This window comes from Sphaerodactylus townsendi, linkage group LG15, assembly GCF_021028975.2.
Source record: "Sphaerodactylus townsendi isolate TG3544 linkage group LG15, MPM_Stown_v2.3, whole genome shotgun sequence".
Classification (NCBI taxonomy): domain Eukaryota; kingdom Metazoa; phylum Chordata; class Lepidosauria; order Squamata; family Sphaerodactylidae; genus Sphaerodactylus; species Sphaerodactylus townsendi.
Window position 1 is genome coordinate 3,861,256 of NC_059439.1, and position 7,735 is coordinate 3,868,990.

Sequence of the window (7,735 nt, forward strand, 5' to 3'; positions counted from 1 at the left end):
TGTTTTCCTGGAGGGTTTTATCGCTTTTGTACCTGGCTGACTTTGCAGTCGAGAAGTGCCTTTATCCGAATATCCTGGAAAACTCTGGTAACAAAGACCCCTTTCTTTTCCAGTTTTCCTTATTATACCTATTTAAAATTTGAGATGGGGCTTTTGAGATGATCCAAAAAAGTTAGTAGCAATCTTTGTGGGAGCCAATGAGAGAGAAAGCGTATTGAGTCCAACACCTGCACCCGATATCAGATCAAGGCTGCTTTTTTCAGCGCCTGGAGTAGGTGGCCAAGTTATTTATAACTGAAGCTACTGTATTCCATACAGGTCGGGTTCCCTTGTATTGATATGCTGAGAGGCAAATCTGTCTATCAGACAGCCTGAGGCTGCAGGTTTGGGGATTTAAAATAGGATTCACTGTATCTTGTGAATAGGTTGTTTCCTGGGTATCTTTTACCGGCTGAGTGTCTCGGCTCTGCTTGCAGTACCATCCCTTCCTCCTGGTTCTCTGGTTCGTTGGGGACCACTTAGGATTGCTTTCTACCTCTTGTGTTCTCCCCCTTAATTAAGTCCACCAACGAGTCCACTCTGTTGTTAAGGTGATTTAGGCGCTTAAATATCTCTTGGAGGGAGACTGCTATCAGATTGCAAAGCCTTGAGGGGTCCGTTATGCTGTCAGGTAGTTGCTCTGTTTGTTCTCTGCTTTTGAAGGGGTAGGGGGTAGGAGCAGTATCCTCCATTGCATTTGCCCCTTCCTCCATAAGCTCTTGGTCAAGTAGGGCATAGCGGTTTGACACTGGCACGTTAAACTCATCACTTGAAGCATCTCTTACATTTCTGGTTGTAAAATAGTCATTTATCTTAAGTTGTTTGCTGGCCGGTGGAGAGCAGCTGTCTTCAATCTCTCGCTGCCTCTTGCTGGAGGTCATTTACAAAACCTTCCAATGCCTGCTGGCAGTTTGCAACTATTTCCAGCCACCCCCACTCAGTTCTATCCCACAGCAAGAGAGTAACCAAAAATCACAATTAAAATTTAACAATAGTCTTTAAAACCTTGAACTTAACTTATGACCCTATTATCACAGCCTATTTCCAAAATAGAAAGAAACTCCTGAGTGTTGACATAGAAGCCTTTAATGTTGTTGCAGGTCAGGAAATGTTTGTAATTCCCCGACTGTGTTTAAGCAGTCCTATGTTCCTTGCTGGAGTCACTCTTATCACTCCAGAGGAAGTATCTGAGGGAACTGTGTTATCACCAGTCCAGTCCCGTCGCCATCTTGAAAATGGTCCTAGAAGGGGGGAGTTAAAATCTGTTAGTTCTGCTAAAACCTCTTAAAATCCTATAAGACCCTGTTAAAATCCCATTAAAATACAGTTAAAACAAGATTTAAAACGAGCTCACAAATTACGGCCTGAGTTCTCTGCAATTCAGACTCCAAGAATATAGTCAATTCAAGCCTCCTTATCAGCAGGCATTCTGAATTAGGCAGTGAGGAAAAAAAAAACAGCTGGGAGGATGCTCAGCTCCACACTCAAATATTAAAAGGCTCTCCCCTTGGAACAACAAAACATCCCAGAGATTAAAAAGAAATACCAAGAGATAAAAACTAAGGAGTAAAATGTAGAACTTATCTTAAAAAGATGGAGGAGCCCCACAGATAACGTCCGATCAGTGCGGCAGCCCGACCGGAACCAACTGTTTAGTCCGCAACCAAATGTTCTAGCTGTGCTTCCATGGGTGCCAATCAGATGTTTCTCCAAAGCGATCGGCTTCCCCACAATTTCTTGACAGACTGGACAGGGAGGACGCTCCTCTGGCAGTAAGATTAGGCATTGGCCCATCTCTCTCAATTCTCCAGGTTGTTCTGGGGCCTGTTGCTGCTCTTCTACTGTTGGTGCTGTGGCACCGGGGGGGTTGTACTCTATCTGTTCCACTATCGACTCAGCGCTCTCGGTAGCCTCTTGGGGATCTTTGTCATGTCCGGTAAGTTTGTTGAGTGACTTGTCGAACTCATTTTTTGTCATAATCAGTGTCCTCACTGGCGGGGCCGGCATCGACTGTTCCACACGCAATCTCGACTACAGATTTCTCTGGAGTTTCCTCTGCAGCTCCACCGGACGCCTGCACCCCGATCGACACACGATCATTTGCCAGCTTATTGAGGAACATGGGTCTTGGGAGGCCACCACATCCCCACGTGGAGATGTGGGTGTTTCCCTTTTTGGTAAAGTAAGGTCTCAGGCAATCACTTCGTCCCCATTCAAGAGAGAGTGTGGAGCCCCATGCGGTATAGTAGGGGCAGCATGGCCCGCATAGATTCGCAGCGGCGACTTCAGTCGTAATACCAATCAGGTATAACAAATCCATCGCCATAGCTTTTTCTCTATTTGAGCCATCAATTCGTTTTTGAGAGGTGGTAGTAGGAATCAAATTTAGCCAGGATGTCATCCTGTTTCCAGCGGGGCCACGAGGAGGCATTGATTCCATACTATCATACTACCACAGTAACCATCATTTAAGAAGAAACCCGAGGGCTTCCTATTTCGAGTTAGCGAGGCTGGTCAAACCTCCATGGCCCGTCCACTTACGTTTAATGACCATCTCACTGTGACTACGTCATGGCTCGTTGGAATGTAACGAGACCCCACTGTGAACTATAAACAAAACTGTGTTAGTTAACAATTTTTTTTTTGAGACATACAAGTCATATAAACTGGAACCAATAAATAACGTGTTAGTGGAACTGTCATTTCAGGATTGTTGTTGCAACTTTATACTTACTGTCCGTCATTCATGAAGTACTGCACCATCTGGACAGATGAGAGCAGCGTTTGAATGCTGATGTTGTTAGCAATTCTCTTCTGATCCTCTTTGGAGACACCGAGATTGCTGAGGCATTGATAGTTGGAGGTTGGCCACTTCCCTCTCGCACCCACTGGGAAGCCAAAGAATGCTACTTCTTTCACATTGAGTTCTTTCTCTATCTGGGATCTTAGTTCTTGATAGTACTGTACCTTCTCCTTTGCTGCCTGCTGTAGGCATTCCTGTTTGAATTCATATCTTACAGTCACATCAACGACCACTGCCTTATTGTATTGCACGAAAACCAGGTCTGGCTTTCTCAGTTCTCCTTTTGCATTACGGAAGTGTGGTTCGTTGTGGACCGTCCATCCTCTTTGTTTTACTTCCTTTGCTAGCTTGGAGCAGATTTCGTTGTGTCTAGAGATTATTTTGCCCAGTAGGACTGGACATTGCCCCAGTATATGGGAAGCTGATTCCATTTTTGCAGGGCATTTCCTGCAGTTTCTAGGGGCATCTTTGATCCCCCTACCATTGAATTCTTTTGTGGGGAGCACGTTTGCTCTCAGTTTTAAAGAGGTGATGTATTGCCGTTCTGACAATCTTTGGCTCGTACTTAACCATCTGTTACTTACCGTATCGTTTTTGAACATCTCTATGCCCCTGCCTTGACAGCGTAGTGATGTCCATCTCTCGAATTCCGCATCTCTATAATTTTTGGGTGCCGGTATCTGCGGGCGGCTGGTTTGGGACCAGCTTTTGGGTTCTGGTTTTGCCTTCTCCCAGATATCTGGTATCTCTTCCATGATTCCATCCAGGGTTTGCCACAATTTTCTATGTTTCTCTTGCAGACCTCCTTCTCTGCAGATTTCACGGATGATCTCATCTTCGGTTTGGGCTGTCCTATGAAGCCTTCGCAGTCTCATCCTTGGCACTGCTTTTTCCAGGCATATCACACCTACGCCATTATCTCTGGCTCGAGTGTAGAGTAAGCTGTTGGTTACTGACTGGGGAAGGTGTGACCACTTTTTGACTTTTGATCTTATGAGATCATCGATATTGTGGAGGTAGGTTGTTCCGACCTCTGAGTGGTCCAAAACATATAATATGCGAGGAATCGCATATCTGTTGATGAACTCTACTTTTTGTCGAGGCTTCAGGGAAGCCTGTTCGATTTTTTCCAGCCAATCGGCCATTTGGTCTTTGAGGTCTTCCTTGATGATCCCTTTCCATGGATCGATCTTAGCTCCCAAATATTTTTCAATTTTTCCTGGCTCTACCATCGGGATCTCTTCTGTATCGACACTCCATCTCGGACAGTTGTTGACAACATATGAATCGCTCGTGGGGCTAAGGAAGAAGCCGTAGCATTTCTTTGCTTGTATTTTTAATCCAGAGACATCGCAAAATGCGTGCACCAATTCTAGGGATTGATCCATTGATTTCCAGTCATTGCTGATGATGGCCAGATCATCAGCGAATGCATCGCAGATACTTTTGGCTTGCCTATTGTGTATCCGCTTTGTCTTTTCTCAATTTCGTTTATTAAGGGGTCCATCGCGATGTTGAAGAGGATGGGAGACATCGGGTCTCCTTGTTTTACTCCCGTTGCCAACTTTATGGGGTTCGTCCTTTTATCGCCACACTGGAAGCTTGTGGTGGCTCCAGTAAGGGACTCTTTAATAAGGCTTAGGATGTGATCATCCAGGCCTCGTTGCCTCAGTACCCAGAGAAGGTGTTGGTGAGCAACTGTATCAAATGCTTTCGCAATGTCAACAAAGACAGTACCCAGATTCTTCTTCTTTTCTTTGGCATCTCTTAATATCGCTCGTACCATTTCTAGGTTCTCAGAACAGCCTGAGGCGGCGATAAAACCTCTTTGTCTGGGGTTTACTGGACACGCGGCCATTAGTCTCTTGGTGAGAACTTTAGAGAATAATCTGAGGATGGTGGAGCTGATCGTTAGGGGCCTCCAATTACCAACCTCCTTTCGTTTTTCATTATCCTCCGTTTTTGGGATCAGTATAGACCTGCAGTTTTTCACTGCTGGAGGGATGATGCCTGTTATCAACCAAAGGTTGAAAAGGTCAGCCAGTCGTTTCCCGCCTGGGTCCATCTTCTTGATATCACGTACTGAAATTCTATCTGGGCCTGATGCACTCTTCTCGTTCATAGTGTCAATGTGCATCCACACTTCTTCTGCAGAGATCAATTCCTCAAAGCAAGTGTTGTCTACTGCACCGTATGGCTGGAATTGACCCAGATCTTTGACTTCTCTGGCATCCTCCCATTTCTTCCGGTAAACCTCATATACTTCGTTTACTGGGAGGTTGCATTCTTTCTCATTTGTTCCATCCAACACGTAGGTTGCCACTTTCTTGGGGTTGGTTTTGTAGAGTTGTTGAAGTCATTTATAATCGTATCGTCTTTGTGATCTTTTGCGCATCCAAGATCTTTGTTTTCCTTTCTTTTTGTTCCCTTTTCTCCTATGAGAAGCTTTATTTCTCGGTTTGGCTAGAAACGGAATCAGGAAATTGACCGTCAATTCTTCTATCAGCTTATGTACATCCTGATTCCCTGCGCTCCATGTTTTAAGGATGTGTTCTGCGTTGTCGAGATTGATATCAGACAATCTCCCTTCTTTTAGCAAATTTTTGTAATGGGCCGCCAGCTTATTAACTTTCTCCGAACAGCTTGATGGCTGAATCATTGTCGAATATAGGTCTGTGTCTTCTTTTTCCTCTGCTCTTTCCATGATTTCTTGTTTTTTAAAAGCAGCTCTCTTATCGCCTATCTGCTTGGCAGTTTTACTGGGCATCTCTTTCTCAATGCACTTATTGATGTACTTTTGCCCATCATATTTTATCATTAGTCTTTTTAGTTGCTCCACTTCAGCTGGCGTCCAACATGAAGTGTGCATTCCTCTTTTGGTAGGCTCTTTTTTCTCTGCGGCTATTCTCTCCTGATTGCGCTCGCTAGGATGAGCATGTCTTTTGTGTTGAGATAGCCCGATCTTAGAAGTGTATCTTTCTTGGCAGAATTCACATTGATGATCGCCCTTGATTTCTTTGGCAGCCTTGCCTTTGCATTTAGGAATGTGGACAAGGACCGACATGGCCTTGATACCTCTGAAGTTGCAATTTTTGCAACCAAACACTCTATCTGTGCTTCCATGGGTACCAATCAGATGTTTCTCCAAAGCCATCGGCTTTCCCACAATTTCTTGACAGACTGGACAGGGAGGACGCTCCTCTGGCAGTAAGACTAGGCATTGGCCCATCTCTGTCAATTTTCGGGGTTGTTCTGGGGCCCGTTGCTGCTCTTCTACTCTTGGTGCTGTGGCACCGGGGGGGTTGTACTCTATCTGTTCCACTATCACCTCAGCGCTCCCGGTGGCCTCTTGGGGATCTATGTCATGTCCGGTAAGTTTGTTGAGTGACCTGTCGCACTCATTTTTGTCAAAATCAGTGTCCTCACTGGCGGGGTCGGCATCGACAGTTCCACACGCAGTCTCCACTACAGATTTCTCTGGAGTTTCCTCTGCAGCTCCACCGGACGCCTGCACCCCAATCGACACACGATCATTTGCCAGCTTATTAAGGAACATGGGTCTTGGGAGGCCTCCACAACCCCACGCGGAGATATGGCCGGTTCCCTTTTCAGTAAGGTAAGGTCTCAGGCAATCACTTCGTCCCCATTCAAGGGAGAGTGTGGAGCCCCATGCGGTATAATAAGGGCAGCATGGCCCGCATAGATTCGCAGCGGCGACTTCAGTCGTAATACCACTCAGGTATAACAAATCCATCGCCATAGCTTTATCTCTATTTGAGCCATCAATTAGTGTTTGAGAGGTGGTAGTAGGAATCAAATTTAGCCAGGATGTCATCCTGTTTCCAGCGGGGCCACGAGGAGGCATTGATTCCATAATATCGTACTACCACAGTAACCATTGGAAACTGAAGCTCTCCGGCTTCCTCTTTCGAGTTAATAGGGTTGGTCAGACCCTGATGGCCCGTCCATCACATTTACAGACCATGTCAAATCCATGTGACAGCGTCATGAGAAGTTATGCACCATTGTGTATTGTGCATATCAGATGGTAATCATTACGAGATATTTCCACAAGTCCAGGTTTAACTAAAATTTAAAAATTAAAATATAATTAAAATTTATATCAAAAATAGAAATATACCTTAAAATTACTAAAAAATATAATACCAAAATAGAATTTATATGTTTTAAAATTAGAATTAAACAAGAAGAAAGGACCTATCAGTGGTAATTTAATAAAAAAATTTTTTTTTAATAATTAAAAGTCAAACTTCCCAAGCAAGGGCCTTCCCTAACTCCATATGCAGAAAACAACTAGTTACATGAACAACCAAGATCGGTGATCTACCAACGAAATAACCCTTATAGTAGAATAAGAAAAAATCCAACTAAGGACCTAACGTCATGACCGGACGGTGGGTCGCGTGTCAAGTCGTTACCTTTCGCTCATGAAGGTTTGTAACATCTTCACCGAACTTGCCAGAGTCTTTATACTCAGTCGTTTAGCTATTAACAACTGCATCTCCTTAGATATATCAAGGCTACCAAGACAACTGTTATTAATTAATGGCCACTTCCCTCTGGCCCCTATCGGAAAACCAAAGAAACTGACCTGATCTACTTTCATCCTCTCCATAATCTGATCCCGCAATAGTGAGTAATATTGTACCTTCTGAGCAGCCGCCTCTTCCAAACCTCCAATTTTATACTCAAACCTTATTGTCACATCTACAACCACGGCTTTTCCGTCTCGCACAAAAATTAAGTCGGGCTTCCGAAGCTCACCCTTTTTATTTCTAAAATGGGGTTCATGATGAATCGTCCACCCTCTCTTCTTGCCTTCACCAGCCAAATACGCACATACATTGTTATGCCTATTAATCCGCATTCGCT